At 38.1% G+C, this 23141-nt stretch overlaps 1 protein-coding gene across 26 annotated transcripts in view; it reads left to right on the top strand.

Annotated features, from left to right (window-relative positions):
• The first annotated feature begins 804 nt into the window (after nt 1-804).
• TENM3 (teneurin transmembrane protein 3) overlaps nt 805-23141 on the top strand; it is a 1291416-nt gene continuing 1269079 nt past the window's right edge. For 25 of the 26 annotated variants that reach the window (XM_038135908.1, XM_038135903.1, XM_038135907.1 and 22 more), the window contains exon 1: nt 805-1122. The gene's annotated coding sequence lies outside the window, so the exon portion shown is untranslated. The remainder of the gene's footprint in view (nt 1123-23141) is intronic. The other variant, XM_038135946.1, reaches the window with a different exon arrangement.

The raw sequence follows: 23141 nt of genomic DNA, 5'->3' as shown, positions 1-23141 counted from the left end.
ACGAAAAAGCACTGCACACAAAGTACACTGCGGCTAGCGAGTCTAGGATCTCCTTGAAAGCAAGCTGCGTGCAACGTTACCAGAGACACACGTACGTAAACACACATACAGAGGCACTTACAACCCCCGGCTCTGCCAGTACGCGCACACCGCGAGCGCGGCATCCTCTCCTGCTCCCCCGCTCCCGCCCGGGGCCGCCGGGCGCACGTTCCCGGCGCCGCCGCTGCCGCACCGCGGCCGAGCCGCTCCCGCCGCACCGCGGCCGCCGGAGCTCCCCACGGCCGAGGGCCGCAAAACAGCGCCGGAGGGACCCCCGGCTCTTCGCGGCAGCAGCCCGGTACATGCCAGCTACCCTCTTCCCTGGCCCCGATCACCAGTCATCCCCTGCCCGGCTGCCCTGTCCCTGCGGTGACCAGCAGGATCACTCGGCTGCCCTGTCCCTGCGGTGACCAGGATCGCCCTCCCGCCCCCGCTGCCCGGTGCGGAGGACGGGGCATCCGGGAGCACCTCCCGCCCGCTCTCCGCTATCGCCCGGCAGCGGTGCGGCGGCTGCCCCGCTCCCGCCCGCCTCCGCTCCCGCCTCCCCGCGGCGCGCCCGCCCCTCGCCCGGCACCCGGCGCTGCCGCCGGCCGCAGAGCAGCCCGGCCGCGCTGTGCGACGCGCTGGGACCGCGGCTGTCTGCGCGGCGTGAGGGAGGGGAGGGAAGGCCGGGGAGGGGGGAGGGATAGGGGAAGTGAAAGGGAAGGGGGGGGTGTGTGGAAGGGGAGGAGGGGAAGGAGGGGGGAGAAATCAAATAAATAAATAACCTCCGCACCAATAAGAGAGGCAGCGGCTGCCGAGAAGGCTGGGATCGGATGGGAGAGGTCCTTCTTGGGCTCTGTTTGTTTGTTTGTGACTGGAGCTGCAAAGTTCAGAGCCAAACGTGTTGCTTGCCGGCGGCGGCGACCGCCCCGCTTCACCTGCTCCGCTGACGGGTGCCTGCCTGGGGCGGCCCTGCTGCTCTGCGGGCCCTCTGCCCGGCATCCTGCCTGCTGCTGGGGCCGACGGACGGCAGAGGAGAGCGGGGCTGTGTCCCTCGCCTGCCCGCCTTCCCCTCCGCGCCTGCCGGAGGGCAACGGACAGGTGAGTGCTTCTTTGCCGCACTTCTGCCCAGCCCGGCGCGGAGGGTGCCTCAGCTCCGTAGTCACCTGTCACTGCAGGAGCTGCTCATTTATCAAACTTTGCCTCCTGTCGGCTCCCGCACCCCCTGCCATGCCTTTTACGGGAGGGCGAGCACTCGGGGTTAATTGTTTTTGCGCAGAGGGAAGCCGCGGGGGGCGGGAAAGGCGGGGGGGGGGTCCCACTCTGCAGAGCACAGCTCAGCCTTGTCGGGAGAGGGGGTTTGTCCGAGCCGCTCGCCTCTGCTGCCGCTCGGGGCCGCAGCCCGGGGCCCCTCTCCCCGCGCGAGTTCGCGGCGCGGGTGCCCGGCGGAGCGAAGTTGTTTTCTGCCCTGCAGGGCGCCCGCGGGGCCCGTGCAACAGGCACCGTCCTGCGGAGGGAGGGCGGAGGGCGCCCCTCCCGCCGGCGTGGGGCTCCTGGCGGCCGCGAGCAGACGTGTGCCCTTTTAGGTAATCCCGCTTTGTTTCCAGCACCTCCAGGGGTTTGCCTTGCGGGGAGCCTGTGCCGTGAGGCTGCTTGTGACAGCCTGGCAGCAGCCCCCGGAGGCACGCCTCCTCTTAGGAAGGAGAGAAAGTTGCCGGTGCTCTAGAGGGACGGATGCGGTGCTTCCAGCAGGCTGCGCGGAAGATGCGCGTCGGGGCGCCGGGCGGCTTCGCCCGCCCCGCGGTGGCGGCGCCGCGGGGAAGGCAGCGAGCGAGCGGGTGGGTGCTGCGGGGCGCGGGCGCCCGGCAGGTGGAGCCGTGGGGAGCGGCGGCGCTGATGGTTCGTCTCGGCTTAGGCAGGGTGGCGAGCGGAGCCCGTAGGCGCGGTGCGAGGCGGCCCGGTAGCCCCGAACCCGCTGCACAGCGGCCGGAGCGGGTCCTTCAGGTGGATGCGGTGAGCGGGGTGCGCCGGGCGGTGCGCGCCTTGCTGCGGGCGCTGCAGGTGTTAGCGTTACCCCTGGTCACACGCGTATTTTTTTCTACTGTTGGTCGTCGTTGTGTTTGTCACTGAGTATTGGAAAATGATCAGATTCGAGGGGTATTCTGTGTTAATTATCACAGAATGTATAAAAGCGTAACTGCTAAAATTATTCAGTAGTGGTTAACAATTAAAAAATTATCCCAGTACTCTACAGCTAGCAAGGAACAGACTGTACTAATTGGATAGTTAATGACATTTAAATGGGCAGGTTTTCTTAAAATAGGAAGCTCCACTCTTCTAGGGAGTTTAATAAAGTGTTAGAATGTTAAATAATTATATTACAGTGGTGGTAACACTTCTGCAAGAGCTTGGCCAGCAGCGCTGGGACAGCCTTTGCCCAATTTTAGAGCATTGGTTAAGAGAAGGCTGGATTTTCATCCCTTTTCCTTTAATAGGTAAATATAGCTAAATGGTGTAGAAATATGTGTAAAACAAACCAAAGGGGTGGCAATATTTTCCATATTGTCCAGTGAAATCTTCTTCCATCTTCAACTGACATCATTTGACTGAATTGATAATTGAACTTGAATTTTACGGTATTAAAATACTTGAGTTCTATGTCTCTTTGTGCCACTTACACTGATCAGAAAAAAATCCTGTTTAATATTGTGGAGACAGGATATGTGAAAAAGTGTAACAACACTTTTCATGTAATCCTTTTATAACTAAACAGCTAAGATTTTTTTTTATAATAATAACATTCCAGATTAAACATTTACTTCAGTAATAAAGTGAGAAGTAAATCAACAGTGCAGCTAAACTGTATTTTCAGAACTCTTGGTTCTTCACGTTTCTCATGTTTCTTGCACAGCTTGAAAATGTTCTATGAGAAACTCATACAATGACTGCATAAACTTGTTGCATTTTGTTGTAAAAGTTTTCTTAATTTAATAAAGTTGGCATAACAAGAAGCAACACAATGTAATCATTCATTTGTGTTTTTTTTTCAGAGACAAAATGTTTTCCATTATCTTAATCAAGTTTTTTCCTTTACTTTTCCTTTACTTAAGAAAAGTGCCAGAAATTGAATTTATTGAGAGATTAGCTTCACAAATTAAATAGCATATTCTATATTAAGAGGTAGTATAGAGAGTAGCACATAATTAAAATTGTAAAGTTTGTCTGGACTTTTATATACCTATGCTTTATTCAGTCATGAGTTTTTGTTACCAGTATAGATTTGTTCCTTCTTTGAGGTATAAAAATGCATAAAGAACTTCTGAAATGCTGGCCTAAATACTCAAAGGGCTTGGAGTCTGCGTCTCCCAAGTCAGTGAAAATGGTGAGCTTCACAGAAGTTACATTCATAATTGTGAAACTAATTTATTTTCTTCTTGTCTTGGGTGCTATAGGTGTCACTTAGAAATCTTTTTGTGTTGTATCCCAGCCTTGCTCTTTTCACTATTATAGATACATTTCTCAAAGACTTCCTTTATTCTTGCACACCAAAGTATTCAAACATTTCTTATGAGCATTGCTGCTGACTTCTGAACCTGAATTCCAGTCTATGCAGTCCAAATGAGTGTTTCTGAAAAATCAGAACAATAGAACTTCTGGATTTTTTCCACGGTTCCTGTAAAAATGTTAGTTTAAATGAAGATGGTGTTTAATGTTAACATTGGATTTTCTCCAGAACAAAAGTATGACTTTCCACACAGCTGATAAATAGACAGCTGAATGTCTTATCAGAGATTTGCGAAACACTGATGTCTTGACATCTGGATTTGTTATATGTCTTTAATAAAACATGGAGTGTGAGAAAATGCTGTAGAGGGTTGTTTGTTTTTGGTTTTTTTTTTTTGAGGGGGGAAACCCCTAACTCTGAGACAAAAGGAATATTAAAAAGTATTCTTCATGACATACCGGATAGTATAATGCTGGGTGGGGAGGAGGTTATTTGTATATTTTCCACATACTGTATTAAAATGATACCAGCATTCATTTTACAAGAAAATTGACTCTGCTTTTAAAATCTTTCTTGTGAAACACAGACACGTTTCTTATGTATAACATGTAGATACTTTCCTCCTGATCTTTCCCAGTTCTCTTTCTTCAAATCTATGCAAGAAGGTTCCCTAGCATTATTAAGCATATTCTTTTGTATTGCTACCAATTTGCAGCGCTTGGAATCTTTCTTTCACCCTGCCATTTGTTAGACTAATTTTAAACTTACTGTCCTTGCTAGAATGAAAGTTCCTTTCTGCTCTTCTGACACTACCTACAAAACACGTACCACAGTTTTATACACAGTTTTTAGAAATGTTGTATTTACTAAACTGAAAATTCCCGATGGATAAACCTTACAATTTCAATCCTGGAAAATGCAATTTTAGTATTGGGGGAAAGGCAAAGAAGTCCTTAAATCCTGTCTAATTACCATACATTGCTTGTTAAATGAGGGAATGTCAGCTTCTAGGCATGCATCTGTCATAACAGTAAAATAACCTATGGTTGACTAGGAAGCTACAGCTGCAACTCATACCAGGTAAAACACATATTTAAGAAACAAGCAAAATATTTGTTACTGCATTGAGGTGAAGGGTCTGTGAAATTCAGTATCTGAGAATATTTCTAGTGTAGGTGGTAATAATAATAATAATAATAATATAATAATAATAATAATAATAATAATAATAATAATAATAATAATAATTACCTGTGATGGATACTGAAATAAGAGTTCTGGAAGCCAATACTTATAGGGATTTTTAAAATATTTTTGCTTTACATATGCTGAGATTTTTTTTCTGTTCTTTTACTTCATTAAAGACAGCAATGGAAGTTACAAACTAAAATATTCTCTTGGCTTAGGCGAGTCACAGTTTGCAAATTATCAGAATGACTAAAGCATTAAATTATGATTTTATTTGTGCAATAAAGATAATTTCATACAAAACTTAACTTGCAGCTCTGTTAAGTCATGAAGATGTTCTCACTTCTGAAATTGTATTCTTTTATTCAGGTCTATAAAGAAACCAAGCCTTACATGTGGACCCATTAATTCTGGACTATAATGATGGATAGCCAAGATCTAGGGTTTTTGAAGACTAGCATTTTATCAAATGCTAGTCTTAAAAACAGAAAACTGTTCTTCATTTAACGCACACATGCACTGTTACATACCTGAATATGCTTATGTATGCTTTATGTGTGGAAACCAGTCTTACTGAATTATCTTAGCAAGAGACACTATCTGCTTTAACAACTTCTTTAGAGATTTAATTTATCTAGCACCTTCTACCCCTACTAACTTGCACTCCATCTATTAAAAAAAAAAAGACAGATTTTGCAAAAGTTCTTTTAAAACACAGGAAGTGTTTTTTATTGTAGCATGTAGAAAGATCAGCATGGAATATTTGCAAATACTTTTCCTCTGCAAACACAAATGGAGCCAAAGATAATTTGCTTTTGCTGATTCAAATTTTAAGTGTGACGTATTGCATGAAAGAAACTCTGCTTGGCAGCTTTGATGAAATCTAGAACTCTTGAGAATGTCTCTCTAATAGCTGCTAAATGTTCCAGTGTTAATTAGGCAGTAATGTAGATTGAATCAAATGTTACAACAGCATAATGTTCTCCTGTTGATTAGAAGTTCTATGCCTAAGCAAACATACTTTCAGCAAACAAGAATATTTTAACTTTGCCTGTTCAATGGGAAGCATTTCTGCTGATGTCCTGAATAGTGCCCTATAAGATGCCCAGAGAAATCTGGTAATCATATTTCTATTTTAGCAATCTAATGAGAGCAGCATCTCTTTCTCTTCAAGAAATGAATGCAAGGACAGTTTACAGAAATCTGTGGAGTCACACACATGGTGGCTCTCTGCGGCAGTCCTAGTCTGTACCAATACCTAAGACCAGATCTACCTTCTGCCAGCTGAAGCTTTTACTTCCTCCAAGGGTAAAGGAAAGCAAGACTGATGAGCTGTGTTCCAGAGTATGGCATTGTGACTGACAGTGCAGATCTGCAGAGGGCAGATTGGCAGCCATCTCTCCATGTGTGATCTGGACCTCTGTGGAATAGCTGGAGTAGGAACATTTTGAACACAGGGGGAAGTGGTCAAGTTGCTCTTCCCTCCAGATAGACACCTACGCATTGACAGTTCTGTGTATGTAGGAGTCATCCTATCTTTAAAGTGGTGTTAAAAATCAAATTGATTTCATCTCTGAAGAAATATATGGTGGCACATCATTCGGGCTGAGGTACTGCTCCCACACCTGTTCTACTTTTGTGTTGTTAAGCCTGTTCTTCTTAGGACAGGGTAACATTGAGATGTAGCCTTAATGATGTTCAAAAGAACTTCAGCTGTTTCCAAGGGCAGGGAGCACGAGAAGACAGCCAGCCAGAAAGGACTGAGGTTGTATTTATCCACTTTTAGAGTAAGCTGGGTGAGGGAGAAAGGATGAAGTGTGTGGTAATTGACAGTCGATATTGCCCATGGGTTACAGCAGGAGTGAAGCTTGCTGAAGTTTAGACTGAAACATGACCAACTCAGCTCTGAAAGACATTATTCCACTTTATGGTAGACTGGCCATTATCTGTATGATTTCAGATGAAATAATTTGAACTGCTAGCAAAATTATCAGAAATTGCACTGATTTATGAGTGAGAAAACCCATTCAAAACTTGTTCCTGCAGATGCTACATGCATGTTTAATCTGATGATGAGGCCTGCTTCTATTTTTAGGATTACAACTTGATATAGCAGGAGATATGAAACATAGTCATAGTGGAAGCAAAGTCTGTTTCATGCTTTTCCTTTTTGAAAAAATACTGTTTTCATTTTGGTGGATGTCTGCAATAAGTCCCACCTCAGCAACCGTATAAAATACTGTAAATACTGTTTCAGTTACATGCTAACCCCTGTAAATCATTGGGATATAGCTTGTTCTTGGACAGCAGAGATTACTAACCCCAATTTTAGACTGAAATAAAAGTCTATATTCAAGGAACATACAAGTCTTACGACCATAATTTTTAAGTATTTCTAACTGTTTCCTACAGTGAAAGGGATAAAATAGGTGGATGAGAATCAAAATGGACTAGCTGATGGTCTAAGGGGAAATCAAGCTTTGAAGTTAAGAGGCGGTAGTCAGTGGAGATTCATACTATTTTTTTTTTTAATTTCAGCAAATCTGCTCATTTAGGGTGCAGGCACAGGATAGCCTGTGAATTAGGTACCATGGGTAAGAAGGTACTGTCCATTCACTTAAAAGGTACTGCTAATTTAATTGGATTTTTAGCTGCCTTTCAGACTAAACTGCGAATGTATTCCTATTCCGTTTCAGTAGGAAGTAAAATATGTTCATTTGCAGCCGCAAAACTAATTAATTTTACTTCACTTTGCAAGAGATTTACTGTGGCTTATGTGGCCCTGGGAAAAAGAATTGTAGATTGTTGTAAAGTGCTCAAGAATGAAGATTTTACTTTATATTTTTCTTAAGGACTGGCTAGTTAGGTTTGACTTCAGCAATAGGTAGGATTAGCTGCACTGAGGCTAGAATAAGGGTCAGGTGTTACCACCCTTCCTTAGACTCACTAGTGAATACTCGTAACTTAGTATTTTCTCAGATATGCTTTCTGATTTTTCATGCAAAAAAAAGTGGGGAAGAAACCAGAGAAAGAGAATGAGAAGAGATTGCAGGAGGCTGGTTTGCAGCCTAGCACCAGCTGTTAAAACAATCAAGGGAGAAGACAAGTAGTTATTCTCTAGTAGGAAGTGAAGGAGTGAGGATTGGGTTTAACCTAAAGAAGAAAAGGAGGAGTGGTAAGAAGAGAGCAGAGAAGGCTTTAAAATACCACCTCGGTAGTTCTTGGGGCAAAGACGTTAGTCGCCAAGGGAAGGGAGTGGGTGGAAAGTTTGGATTTCTTTTTTTAAATGATTTTCATTAAAAAATCCTGTTAGTTTTTTTTGGTGGGTTTTTTTTTGTTTTTGTTGGGTTTTTTGGGGGTTTTTTTTGGTGTTGTTTGTTTGTTTGTTTGTTGGTTTTTTGTTTGGTTGGTTTTTTGGTTTTTTTTTTTGGAGTAAGACAAATTTGGTATGAAGTTTGTCTCTTGAAGACCTTGTGATAACCTCCTAGAGGACATGCAGTGAATGTCCTAAACAATAAGAGGCTTTTTTAGGTTTAAGCTAGATGGGGGAGAGCTACTTTTTATATGCACAGTTTACCTTATGTTGTGTGGGTTTTGTGTTCTTGGAGAAGAGCTTTAAGTAATTTCTACAATATTCTGCCCTTGTTTCTTTTTTAAAGTCTTTCATTCTACTGTCTTTTTCTCTGTCTGTTTTCTTTACCCTGGGACTGAAGAACATGAGCATCAGAAGATAAAACTGACCTAAACTGAAAACTCCCTGAACCAGTAGAATTGACTAGTGCTGTGATCACACTCAATTTCACACTGCTGCTAGTGTCATGTAGAGTAATATTGGGAGTGATTCTGTCAATTTTTGGTTCAGCTACTAGTTGTCATAATGGTAAAGAGTTACAGAGAGAGTATCCATCTTTGGACAGTGAATGAGAAATTTACTAGTGAAAGGAAAACTGGTATTTTTCCGAAGCTTTTTTTTATTTTTCATTATAATACTTTCACATAGAATATTTTCTTTTCCTGACTGAATATCTGTGACTGATTTTCAAAAACTGTACATGGCATTTGAAACCTTGAGTCTATAAGTATTTTTCTGATGGAAAAGTTAAATTATTCAAATTCTTTGGCTGTTTATTCTCTAACAACATTTTCAGTTGAATTAGAGGACTATACATGCAACCAACCAACCTAAAATTAGTAATTCTGAGGTGCAAAAAAACCCCAACACATTTTCAACCACGTTGAATTACCTCAATATCTCCAGTTAGTTTTGCTGGTGCAAATGAGGGTGCAAAATAATCTGCTTTAGCTACCATTGTCATTAGCAGAAGGATTTGTGTGATTTCTGGCTCATGCTTGGTATAATTTTTATTCTGTAATCAGAAGGTTTTGAGAAGGTTTCATTATTATCTTTTATCTGCTGTCTTTTTCGATAGGACCTGGAGACCTAGTCTGAGAGCAGGACAGGGCTCTTGTGCTACATGGAATGTGCTTTTAATGAGTACAGATTCTGCTATATCCTTGTGGTGGGCATAAGATTCCCCGTCTTTTCAAAATATATGCATTTATCATGAGTAGCAATCTGATAAAACATGTAACTATTTTTTTTTGCTATTTGGAACTTTAGAAAATGTAGTTAACCTTTAAGCTTTCTGACTTTTGTCTTGGGTTTGGGTTTTGGCTTTTTTTCACTCACCTATGAACTGTTCTACCACCTGTTTTGTATGGGGACATTCATGGCTTTCAGATCATGTACCAAGGATCCTATTTGCTATTTATGTATAAATAACTTGGTGTAGAGTAAGCAGTGTGCAGCTAGCTATTGTAATTTTTTGCTACAGAAATTGTCTATTGCTGCTTTTCTTTACTACATTGACTTTTTCTAGCCAACCAACAGGTCTTCCCTCTTGGTCTTCTGTTTTGGTTGCACCTGTTTCTCAGGTGTGACTGTATTCCTGCTATTATTGTAGCTATCTGCATTTACAACTTGTAATTGAGTTCACTGCTGTCAGCCCTGAGTGCTGTATCTTTGTAAGTTGAGTGGCTGTCTTTTTTTCTGAACCTTTGTCTGACTGTGTCATTGTCCTTTACCTCCCCATAGAAATACTCCGAAGTTGGTATTTCGGGAGCCAAATCTGAGTCTCAGGCAATCTTTTTTGTGAATAACCTGTAAATCTGGAAGAAGATTTATTGTGAAACATGTGTAGCAGCTCTTCTTTCTTAAGTTTCTCATAGAAGGAATAAATCATGAGGAAAAGATGAGGAAACTAGATGGTGTTTTTCAGATTAAAATACTGTCTATTGACCAAAATTGTTTCTTCATCAGTATACAAATTATGATCTGTTTAAGAGATCTGTGCTCAGCAGTTATACTTGCTCAGAATAACACCTACAAACCTATTCCTCTTTATTTTTTTTTTTTCCTGAAAGCCAGTTTGAAGCCAGTAAAGAGTCTTAGCCACATGAAACACTTGTCAAATTACCTAGGAAAGATGCATGCTGGCTGCATAGGTGTAACACTCTATTTCATCACTGTCATGGTAATTCATCTCAATCTTACTTTTGGGAGGCCACTTCTAGGTTTAATGTCAATTTGCATTTCAGTGAATACCTTGTTTCTATTTCTTCATTTCAGTGAAGATATCCTTGTTTATTATATGACAGCATTTTTGAAATGCCTATCATGTTTGTAAAATATCTACAGTGACAAAGCATACACAGTTAAATGTACACTACAGAAAATAATATTGCATTCCTGAACCTCCAGTAGTTTCAAAGGAGAAACAAATGAAGTTGACAACAAAAAAAAACCTTCCTGAAGTTATTCTGCATTTTCCTAACATTCCTTCTGTACTCTAAGATGGTGAATAAATGTCTTTACATGTTTAAAGCTTGCTAAATCTGGATGCTGAGGAGACTCACAATAGTTGTTTAAAGGTCAGTAGGAATGTTTTTTGTTTGAACGCCCTCAATAACCACAGTAGAAACATGGCTAAGTGGGGGAACATATGTGTCATAAGCAAGGTATTTCTGGAATTAGACATTCAAGCCACTATCGTAAATTTTTACAAAACAAAACAAAAGCTTTCATCTTTGTGCCATCCTCTGTGAAGAGGTAATACCAAACCTGTCTAAATTCTGCATTCACTGTCTTCTAAGAGGGTATGCTATGTAATGTGTGGAATTAATACATTGTATTATACCTCCAGTTCCTCAAAATCAATAATCAGTCTTTTTACATTATCATCATTTTTTGCATGGAAATACAAGGATAGTGTAGCGCTGCAAAGCAAAAATTGCATGTACTTTTGTGTGATTTTTCTATTGCAGCTTGCTCACTGGTCCTCAGAACTAACAAAAGCTATCAAATATATTGCATGTTGTAGATATTACAGTGGTAGGTCCTCTTTATTGAATATTTTACTATTGTCACTGCTGTGAAAGTGGTTAAACACAAGTAGGTTTTAATGAGAAATTATTTTAATTGATTACATAAGGGTTTACAGGATTTGAGGACTGACTGTGTATGACATATATTTTGGCTGATGAAAAACTGTTGAAAATATCCTTTTCTTCATGTTTTCTGTAGTTTTTAAATGCCTTATTCTTTTCAGTTTCTTTCAGGAGTTTTCTTCATTAAGCCATCTGTAGTTAAAAGAAACATCATGTTTACTCTGGATATGTAATCCTTCATTTCTTATAGTATCTCATTATTAAACCAAATCATATCCAATACATTAAAAAGCCTCTTTAAAAAGAAAAAAAAATTATTTATATGCATATATTTCCTTAGCACGTTGAGCCTGAAATCCACTATGAAAATGCTGAATGCAAAACTACACCAGAGTGGAAGCTAAAGTTTTAGTTTTCTGCTGGACTAGTAATTTTTTTCATTATTTCAATCTTATGAAAGTTTTGGGTTGATTTTTTCCCCTCATATTCCCTGAAGTTATTAGAATATTAATTAATAAAAGACATAAAGATGTTCTTTAGGTGGATTTTTTTTTTTGTGAGTGGATTTAAATTTTCAAACCTTTGTTAATGTTTCAAGGTAACAAGTTTTATATTAAATTATCAGACTCTCTTATTGTCCTATCTATTCTCCTTATTTTAATTGCTTGTAGTACAGCTAGTAAAAAACTCAAATAATTTATAATTAATTTAAATGGATGAGGAGCATAATTTTTTAATGTTTTAAAATTGTTTATTTTTGATTTAAAGTTAACAAAATTTAGTATGGTAATTTCTTATTACTCCAGTGAATTTTGCATCTTCATTAACATGAAGTCTTCATGGTTAAAGTGTGTGTGTAGCTGGTAGGAAAAATACTGTCAGTGGATTTCAGAATAAAGTAATTTTATTTCCAGTGCACTCCTTTGTGGGGCAAGGGGAAGAGTGGAGGGAATTAACTTTTGGTCAGAATGTGATAATCTGTGTGAAAAATTTTATCCTTACTTAACTTTCTTCCCATTTTTTGATGATTTGATATAGAGTAGGCCAGTGAAAGCCTCATTCTCTTTTACTGTGCATTAAAAGAGCAAAATATAACCTTTGTCACTAGCTCTGGAGAGTTCTCATGTAAAGTAATTTTCTGCTAAATTGAAAGCTTCTCATAGTCAATAATCACTTTATGTAATAGACATATATCTTACCTTGTAGCTAAATTATCATATAAAGGTGCTTTATTGTGAGGAACTTTCTTAGGTTGGCCAGTTATTTGGTTGAAATCCAGCAATGTGGTGAATCAATTTCTTGGTATATATGTAGACAGGTGATGGCTGGCTCTATAGTCCTCTAGGTCTGTCATTGATATTTTGTCTATGGATTAATGGTAAGCTTGTTACTACACAGATTTGGGAAGCCAATTGAATCTGCTTTACAATCTGAATAGCTTTTTCTCTTGTTTGTCAGGTACCCTTTATTGCTTTATTATAATGTCATTTTTAATGCTGATTTACAAGATATTTTGCTTCCTGCCTGTCCTTGCTCTCCTCATTCAATACTGTGCTGAAGCCAGTGTCCAAATGACACTGAAGATGCTCTTTAATAAATTTGTATTTGTCGCTGACTGCTTTTGTTGTGTATGGTTAGGATTTTTCTGGATATACCAAGTGTGGTCAGGCATACATTTTAATTCAGGGAAATTAAGCAGTCCAGTCTAGTCTGCCAGGTTAGAGCACTTCAGCTCTCTGTGCTTCATGGAGAAACTGGTTTTTGAGGTCTGGTCTGAAGACTAGCTGCTCCTTCAGTGGCTGCAGCAAGCTGGTGAAGAGAAAATGTCAGGTGTATGGTGTTTAGTCTGAATGTCACATCTCTTTAGGGTTTGGAAGACTGACTCAGGGCTGTAAATTTCAAGTGTCTTTTTATTCAACAGCCAGAAATCTCGTGTTGTTCATATAGGAGTAAACGTGTAGGAGAGGTGCTTATTCTCCTTAAAAGGGCAGTTGTAGTGATTGCAGGCACTTCTTAGTGCTTAGGGTTGTGCAGACAGGGGAAACCCTGATGCCTCAGTCTGCCATCTTCAATTAATAACTCCTGTATCCTACAGAAACAGCAGGTTAGTGTTTTTACAATGTAGCAAGTAATTTTGAGAGAGAAATAACCAAGAAATAATTAAAGTGCATTGAATATGAGGATGTCTTGGTACACCACTGGATTGCTTTTGCTTTTGCTTTTTTTTTCTTTTTTCATTATATAGTTAACAGATAAATTGTATGAGAAGGAACTAGAATCTAGGTCTCAACTCAGTAAACTTTCAAAGCTGTTGATTGCTAAGGTTGTAGACACACAGGCATTCAGTGTCAGAGCTGGATATAAAAGCTCTAGCATTTAGGCATTGTTAGTAAATGTCAACTATTGTACTTGAAGAATGATAGCTTCAGAAATAAGTGTAGTGAAGTGTATAAGCCACCTTTCTATTATCACAATATTCTAACATGCGTTACAAAAACAGAATGTATTTTTTTATTTAATGTGTCAGGGAGACTCACGGTTATAATTTGACTGGCAGAGAACTTGACAGGCGTTCTAGGGTTCAAACAACTCTATCTTACCAGGAAAAAACGTCGTGGAAAGGTTTCTGTATTGTTTTATTGTCAAATGATAATGTTTAGCAATCTTCTTGTAAAAGAAAGAAAATTAAGAGTGTGCTGGGAGCCTGCATACTAGCAGTCCTACCAAAGACCTCTAAGTAATCACTTTAATTGCTTTAAAAAAGATATTGAAAAGGTGTAAATCTAAACTCTGTGGTGCTAATGTGTGTCCCTCATACTCACACAGTGAGTAATAAATGCCTTCTGTATTTCAAAAATGTATATGTGGGGGTAAAAATATATCTTATATTTTAAGAAATATAAACCTCAGGACGTTTCTGAGGCATTAATATGCTATAACCAGAATTATACCTATACATAAGCACAGTGGTAAAGAATTTTAAAGAATCAAATTTGGAATTGTAAAAAAGGGTATCCTCTTTGTGATTCAGATTAAGCACTTTTCCTACATGAAAATTACTATTTGCAGAAGGGTTTAGTCAAGGAAAAAACACCTTGAAATGCAGAAAGTCTTAAAATGTTACCACTGGAAGTGTGCCAGCCAGTTTACTAGAAGGTAGTATAAATGTTTCACAAATGACAAGTAAGAACTGAAGAGATAGCATAATGATTATTGCCTATAATCAATATAAAGATCTATCCTGGATAACAGTGAGACTGGTTACTACCCAGAACTCCCTGCTGCACTTTTTCTGAAGGGTGGCTTTTTCAGGAGAATTTCAAAAGTGCTCCCAAAGTCTCTTTCACAGGCTAGCTGAGAGATTCAATGAGCAGAGAATGTAACTGAGTTTGTGGTAAAGAAGAATTCAACTCACAGACCTACAACTGTGGGAATTCCTGATATTGTCACTTACTTTGGAATAGCCAGAGTGCGTGTGAGTCAAAAATCAGCTGTTATATTGCTAGGTTTATCTTTGATATAAATATGTACATAGTATGGCAATATTTGTAGTAAATAACATCAAGGACATGAGAAACTGGAGTAAGCAAGTTTGTTGTTTCATTTGCATATAGATCTACTATTTTGCAATTGCTGCTTTATATCTGTTGTTCAAATGTCTAAATATATTAATGTATTAGTACACAATATTACTATGTGTTAATAATGACAGCAATTATGTAATTGACATTTTGCACTTGAAATATATGAAGATGGGTTATTGGAAATCATGATCACTTAAACATGGGTAGATTGTTTTTCTGAAATGTTACTGTATGTTAAGTTTGAATTCTGGCATGCCACTTTCTGCTGCTGCTGCCTCCTACAATTTATTATCATAAATCTGTAAAGCAGAGTGGAGTGATCCAATGTCTTTTTCCTGATACCAGCTTTGCTGGCCAAGTTCAGGAGGAAGATACTATAACTCCATTCTGTCAAAAACATCCAGAGTGTGCATACTTAATCTATTGCTGTGAGAAACAGGAGTAATTCTTTCCTCAGAGATTGTAATCAGTATGGACTACAATAATGTCCCTCAGTTCCTCTTTTTCTTGGTCTTCAGAAATGTAGATGTCAGATTTTTGACAGAGCTGTATATTAGAGTCATTAGAGGAAAGCTTGAAAAAGATGGCTTGCTCATCCGGTCTTGATTCTCTTAGCAATTAAAAAGGGGGGGAAAAAAACCCCTATTCTTAAAAGACTGAGGTAATTGCTTAGATTTGGTGGGATCCAAATTAATGGTAATATCTCAGCTAGTTATTAAAAGGTCGCAGCTCTAAAACTTCTGCAGTTTAGTGGCACCGTTACAACTTGTAGATGAAGATGGTTTATAGGAAGAGTTGCTTATTTTGAGTAAGATAGAAAACTAAAAATGTTAATTATATATGAAAATTATTTTTTAAAAACCAGTAACCCTGAAACCCCAGGGAAGAATTTGAAACTGTCCTTCTGAAGAGGCAAGTTTTAACTTTTTCAAGACGGAAATATCATACAAAAAGAGAAAAGGATTTGACACAATTAAGTATGGACATGCATTGATTTATTTGGAAATGAAAATTAATTGAAACTTGTTTAAACAATACTGTTTGGTATGCAAAACAAGAACACACCTTGGCAAACGTACATATGACCTACCTCAGTAATTTTATTGATTTTAGTTGGCATTCTGAAAAACTTACCTGCTTGGTTATATTTTCCTTTTAAAGGTAGAAATTAGAAAAAGTGAAGTGTTCTTTTCTTTTGAGGATGGTTGTTACTACTTTTATTTTTTAAGTGAACAGGAGGAATTCTATAAATACACCAGGAGCAAACTACACTGGCAGGCAGATTTTAAGGGCTACTTGATTGAAACACTATGTACTCTGGAGGATAAGAGTTATAGATAGATATTATCTATCTGAAATCTTGAAATGAAAAATATATTGAGATTTCTGCATACATCTGTAGTTAAATATAAGGAAGTTATTTATACAAATCTAAGGAAAAATATTTGCAGCAATGCTGAAAAGAATACTCAGTGATCATAGTGTAGGCACACGGTGGTAATTGGGAGTGGGGCTGTGGCCGAGCCTCATCCCCAATGGCACAGCTGTGAGAAGCAGGTGAGCAGCATTGACAGCAATGAGCCATGGAGTGCCCAGGGGCACTGACCAACCACCAAAGGGAACAGAGGCACACAGGTGCAATGCATGAGCATGAGGGGTATAAAAGGCTGGGATAAAGAACAAGAAGGGCAGACTCTTGCAGCCTTCTGAAGTGGAATGATGTTGCTCTGTATGGGCAAATGCTTAAAGCCTTCTGAAATTGTGTGGTTATACTCTGTGTATTGTGGCCACCTCAACTGCAGCGTGTACTGTGACATATGCTGTGGTGATACAGTGATTCTTAAGAACTACTAACTTGATTCTTTCAGGTAGCTGTCTCTGGAATTACTGCTTTACTAATCAGCCACACAGAAGTCTTACTGGGACTTGTGCCTGCAGTTTGTCCCATTGAATACAGTGGTGGCTTCTCACGTGGTAGATAAAAGCAAAACATGAATAATTACAAAATAATCAGACATTTGTACAAAAACTGTTTGATTATTACCTTACTCTTACACGAGGGTATTCTCTGAGAACTCTGACACTTGTAGTCCATTGAAGCTGTTCAGATGTCTGGTAGCCTGCATTGGAAAAATCAGTTGAAACTTTGAGATCTGCCAACAGTGCTTATGTTTCGCTAACTCAGAAATTGCCAAGGACAACCTGTTGTATCAGTTTAGTCATTAGTAGCATCTAGAACCTTTTTTGTTATGCCTGTTCCTAATGTCATGTGCCAGGATTTCAGGAGAAATGAACAAGAGTATGGGAAATATTCTAGCCCCACTAAAGACCTAACTTCTTTAAAGCTGGACTAATTTGTGATTGTTTCTCTCCTGTTTATGTTCTCACAAAGAATTATCAAAGCACAGAGATAGGAATTCTCATACACTTACATAATGTACTTAATATGGAGCAAAGCTGAACTGTTTTGCTCTATTTATATTAAAGTTACAGCAGACTGCTGTAATTGTGGGGTGTTTGAGTGTGGTAAACTAAGTGGCAGTTCCAGCAAATAATGTGTCACTATCTGCCATCTTAGCTATTTGCCTTCATCTTCTCCAGTTCCTCCTCTCCTTCATTCCTCTTTCTTCACCAGGTTTGGCTTACTCAAACAAATGACAGTAAAATTAGAAAAATCAGAGGAAATAATACTGTCTGTTCATTAGAAAGTGTCAATCCAGACATACAGGATTATTTTTCATGCATTCAGGCAGAAAGATCAATCAGCAGTTGCCAGTTTTTGCTGCCATATTGTTGTTTCCCCTCCAAATTCTATTCTGCTAAAACCACAAATGCATATTGTGTTATTATTTTCTTTGCAGGAAGAAGTGAAGTGTCTGGAATGCCATTAAAAGTTTCCTGGAAACTTGGTAAAATATGTATTTTTTCAGAGAAGAGTACATTTGCCTAGTTTTTATTTTTTTTTAATAAGTTAACTGAGTAGGAAGAAGGCTTACTGGTTTATCCATTAAAGAAGAGATGTCACTTATGACAAATGATGGATATTTTTGTGAAGTAAAAGGGTTTAGGAAGCATACTGAAGTTTTTGGATTTCTTTTTTTTTCTTTTTAGTATACCTTGCAGGAGTAAAACTTGTCTCCTTGAAAGAGAAAGACAGGTGACAAATTTGATCAGTCTTTTGTAGCTCTTTGTTCTGTAAAAAAAGAATGGGAGATGCCTAATGTTTTCAGATTTTGATCCAAAGAGGAATGTTTGAATTGTGAATTGGCATGGCTCTTTCAAGTATTCATCCTAGACCTACCTGATACAAAATCAAGATTCAACTCCTGTGAAAGGTCAGTCTGTCTAAAGAGAGAAAACTGAAGAATGCAAAAATATGTAATAGAGAAGCAACTGGAAAAGCTAAATGTTTCTCATAAAGCTACTTTAGAAAGCAAAATAATTAACTGATTGAGAGTAAGGACTGTCTTAAAGCCTGTATTGCTGCTTGTAGGTAAAGCCAGGCTTGCTGAGCAGATGGATTGCTAATCATCATGTACCAGTAACAGTCCTACTTTCTCACTATGCCCTCCTGATTATTCACCTTTCTTATACCTCATCTTCCCACCCACCTCCATCTAAATACAGGAAATAGGAAGGAAAAGTGGAACTTGATTATGATTATAGATTCTGATCACAACAGTATTTATTCAAAAAGACATACCAAGTACCCTTTTTCACCCACTCAAAATGACAGCAAGCGATGAACAAATACATTTTTATTCTTTCTGGTTTATAGTCTTGCAAATCTTTTGACATTGAGGCTTTTAACAAAACAGAGAAGAAAAATTCCTCGTATACATCTTTCTAACAGCAAAGATGGAATTCTTTTTACACTTAAATAACTTTAAACGTGTAAATATAGCTATATCTATTTAGTAAATGTCTACAGGATTAGAGATGGTTAAAAGGTGCAGTTTCAAGGGGAGTGGTGATGGTAAATGAAATTTTGGCAGCAATGAAGCCCTTTCATGTTGTCTATATGCAATGTGGTTTATATAATATTTAGTCCTGCTCAGAAGATTTTTTGTGACTCTGAAGTCTGAATTACTTGTGGGCAGCTTTGTTTTTAAACTGTTTTTCTTGAATGTATTGCTCATAATTTTGATAGATTTCTTAGTGTCTGAGGTTTTTTGGTTGGGGGTATTAATTACACATGAAGGAACTTTGCTTAGTATTCATTCTAATCTAATAAGTACTAGCTAACATTGCTAATAAATACAATCTTGTCTCTATAGAACATTTTAAAAACATGTGCTATATAGTCTTGGAATTTTTGTTCTTCTGCCTTTGGGAGTAAATTGGGAAGTTCAGCCAGCAGAGCATCCTTTCTCAGAGAACATAGCAGGTCCTGATAATGTACTGTGAGGTGCAATTCTGTAGTGGCATCAGGCTGCAGACTGGCAGCACTCTCTTGGGTACAAGTGCCTAGGTTGCAAAGCTTTCCCAGTGAAGTGGCTGATATCTTTAGAAAGTGTGTTTGATTTCAAAGGACATTTTATTTTTCTTTAAAGATGAAAGCAATTTTGACTTTTCTAATCCATAGTTATGACTGTATTATAACAGTGAATAGAATTAGTACTCTGAGAGATTTATTGTTTGAACTTAACTAAGTTCATTGTGATTGCAACGTAATTTGCAGTATAACACAGCATAACTGTAATAGCACCGTATTTTTTTTGATAACACAGTATTTTTTTTGTTGTTATTAGTATATGCTGCCTGTTTTCTATTAATATGAATTGAGACCACAGTCAGAAAATTTTGACTAAAAACATTCTATCATTTTTGGGATTTTTTTTTAATGTGCTTAAACTATCCTTTAGGCAGATTTTATGAAGAATTGAAAGACAAATGGAAATTTCAGTTAATGTTTCAGTATTATCTTAATTATTCTCTAAATGTGAGCAATCTTGTAGGTGGGAAAGACAAGGAAACATTGTTTAAGTTGCAAATAGTTTGTTATAACACACATCTGATAAGTATGTAATATATTTTATAAATGCTTCAATAAATAATTTTATTTACAACTTAAGAAATTCCAATGACTGACACACAATTGGACACATATAAACTATATAATTAAATCTGAGTGTCTTAGGAACTAGTGCACTTGATTGCTTTTTTGACTGTAATTGAGAAAATGAAAAAAAACCCATAAATTTTACAGGAATTTTTTTGTATCTTTCATATCATACATCATGTTAGCTCATTACAATAGTATCCCATTTACAAAATGCCTGCTTTTAGGGGGAAAACCACTCCAACCCTTAGATTTACCTCGTCACTTTTTCTTAACTTATATTCTTCTTTATTAGGCACATCATTTTTCATCAGGCTTGTTTTGTAATGTGACAGCAGGGCTAGTGATTCAGTATAAGGGGCATCAGGCTTTATACCAGGTTTCCAGCAGCTGGGTTTTATTTTCAGCAAGTATTTGTTAAGTTAATTTTGAAAAAATTTCTCTTTCACAAGATAATATCTATGTAATACAATTTTTTTAAAAAATTATTTATTTTCATTTCTTTATTCTCTGTGAAGTGAAAATGCTTCAAAATAGAGAACTGCTGTTGTTATTGGATGAGATTGGGTTTGTTTTATTTGGTTGGGTTTGGGGTAATTTTGTGTGTGTTTTGGTTTGGTCTTTTGGGGTTTTTTTTGTGGATGTTGAATAAAAAGCGAAACAGTGTTCTGGCTTTTCCAAGCTTGGTGATAATGTTCATGATATTTACTGTTAATGTTTGTATGGCAACTACTCAATAAAAAAAAGAGCAACAAAACATAAGAGGAAAGAAGATTAAGAGAATAAATGAAACATTTATTGAATAAGAATTCATTAGAAGAAATCTGAATGTGGTCTAGTAAGTACTGCTTGCAGTGTAAACACCTAAGATTTAATACGTTAAAATCTGAGGATGAGAAACCTGTTTTCTGATATTTTTTTCCTACTTTGTTAGAACCAGATAGTCACTGAATATTTCTTTTTCTTTCTGCTACTCTGGTAATGAAGAAATTCTCGTTGCAGCTATATTAAGCTTCTCTGTTTCTTTGTATGTGAAAATCCTAAATAGAGATTATAGGGATACCAGTCTGCTCTCTTTGTGAAATATTTAGTCTCCTTTTCAGCTAGAGATATTTCTAGAATGAGAGAAGAAGTCCCAAGATCTCTTCACTCTAGGTTTAATGTCGAACCTCTTTTTGTCCTAAAAGCTGATTTTTCTTGACACATAGCTCAACAGGAATGTATAATATTTCCTCAACGAGAAGAAAGCAGCAGAGTCTTAATTTAAAGATAGAAACATGGGAAAAATAGTATATTCAAGGCATTTAAATTGACTGAAATTTATCAGTGACCAACTAATTTTTAGTTACCTCTTCTAAAATAAATTTATGTATTTTTTTTGTTCTGGTCACTTTACTGCTATGCTATAAGAATAGAAGTTCCTACTTAGGACTCTGATCTTTAAGTTGGTTGATGGTAGCTTCTTTAAATGATCTGCTGTACAACCCTTGAAATTGTCTTTTCAATTAAAATGCCATTCTTCCCCTTGTAATTGTGAAGAAAACATTAAAACCAGTTTGAAGTTTTGACTGGGCTTCTTTTCAGATATGCGTGGTTACACTGCCAGAGTTAACTAGAATTTCTTTAGAGGTGATAGCCAGGTACGTAGTCCTGGAAGCTGTAACAGTCTATGTATATCCACAGTGGTCAGTACTATCTGCACCTTCTGTCCCAGTCAAGTGTCCCTCTGTTTTGTTTTATAATTCTAGGTGATGAATTAAAAGCAAAAGTGTCAGTAGTGTAGGAATCATGAAAAGTAAAAGGAAAAGTACTCACTGGCATTTCTGAGCCATGGTGTTTGTAATAAATTATTTCTATAATCTAGATCCATGGACTAGCAAGCAACTTTCACATGTCTTATTCTTTGTGTAGTCTCCTCTTATGAATTTAAAAGAAGTTGGTTTATTTTTTTCTTCAAATCAAAAGATTTGTATCTCTAGGTATCTGTGTTGCTCTATAGCCAACCTCTCTTGAATAAGCACCACCTAAGCAGTGTTCCATAGTCTTAAATTTTCAGAGATGCAGAAGTCCGTCTTCTGCTGCAGTTTTCACTTTCTTCTCTGACCTGCAATCATTTATCTCTGAATAGACAATGCCAGCATTAGTAATTTCCAGATTTGCACTGCAGCATAATAAATAAATGAAAGTGCAGTCACTGTCCAGAAATTGTTGAACGTGGTGGGGTTTTTTTCTTCAGTTACTATGTTCAGAAGTCTATTTTTGCTGTCAGTATTTTTGACATGTTTTTCAGCAGTAGGGGGGAAAACTGAAATGGTGCCTGACTATTTAAAACTAAAAAAAACCCTAAAAGTTATTACTGGATTGCAGTCATGCATTTTGAATTTTTTGAAGGAAGAAGCAGCAACATCCAAAGCAGAGTCAAAAGCTTAACATTTTTATTAGTAGGAAGTATTTTGTGAAACAAAAATCTGTACCAGAGAAGATATAGGGAATGCTCCTAAAAAGTAGGGAGGTTATCTATAAAGTTTATGGGGATCATGTTTTCTTCATCTAAAAACTGATACATTTGCTAGTTTCCTCATGGTAATGTGTACAGATTGTAGAGGCAACTTTCAGGGTATTAAGCACAGTTTTATAATGTCTAAAAGGGCTGTCAGATCTGGGAAAATAAGTTTTTTCTTCAGGCAGATACAACAAATCTTAACTGATCTCAGTTAACTGTATCAGTCCTTCTAAGAGTATTCTATCAAATCCAATATGCACTGCTTCTTGTGTTTCTAGACAGTAATTAGGATGATAAAGTAAAAAAAAATAAAGTAAAAATGTCTTTGCATTCTGCCAGTGGTTATTAAATTTTTACTTTAAAGTGTTTGTTTGCTTACAGGTATATAATACATACTCTAAACTCCAAGCAATTATAACTTTATAGGCAGCTTGAAAATTACTGCAGTTTTGCAAGCCCACTTGTAAGGGCTCTAATGGAGCTGGGAAAAGTGGTTTAGGCCTAAAGCTGGATAGCTCTGTCAGCTGGAATTTGTGCCCACTTTAAGGAGAGTGGCAATGGGGGTTTGAAGATATTTGGTCTCTCCCTGCCTATGGCAGTGGGGATTTGAAGATAATATGTTTAGTCTCTGTCTAAAGTTATTTACCACCTGTCTCCCCATGGCAGTTATGATAATTCCAGATTCTTCCCTGTCTATGCTCCAAAATCCTGCCCCTGTAGTTTGTCTGTCATAATTTGTTACACCCCTTTATCCAGAAAATTTGCTTTCAGTTAAGATACTTCCTTTTTGCCATTGGTATGTGATTTTCCCGCTCCATGTTATGTTTACAT

This window comes from Motacilla alba, chromosome 4, assembly GCF_015832195.1.
Source record: "Motacilla alba alba isolate MOTALB_02 chromosome 4, Motacilla_alba_V1.0_pri, whole genome shotgun sequence".
Taxonomy (NCBI): Eukaryota; Metazoa; Chordata; class Aves; order Passeriformes; family Motacillidae; genus Motacilla; species Motacilla alba.
This window is presented reverse-complemented; position numbering and strand designations above follow the sequence as displayed.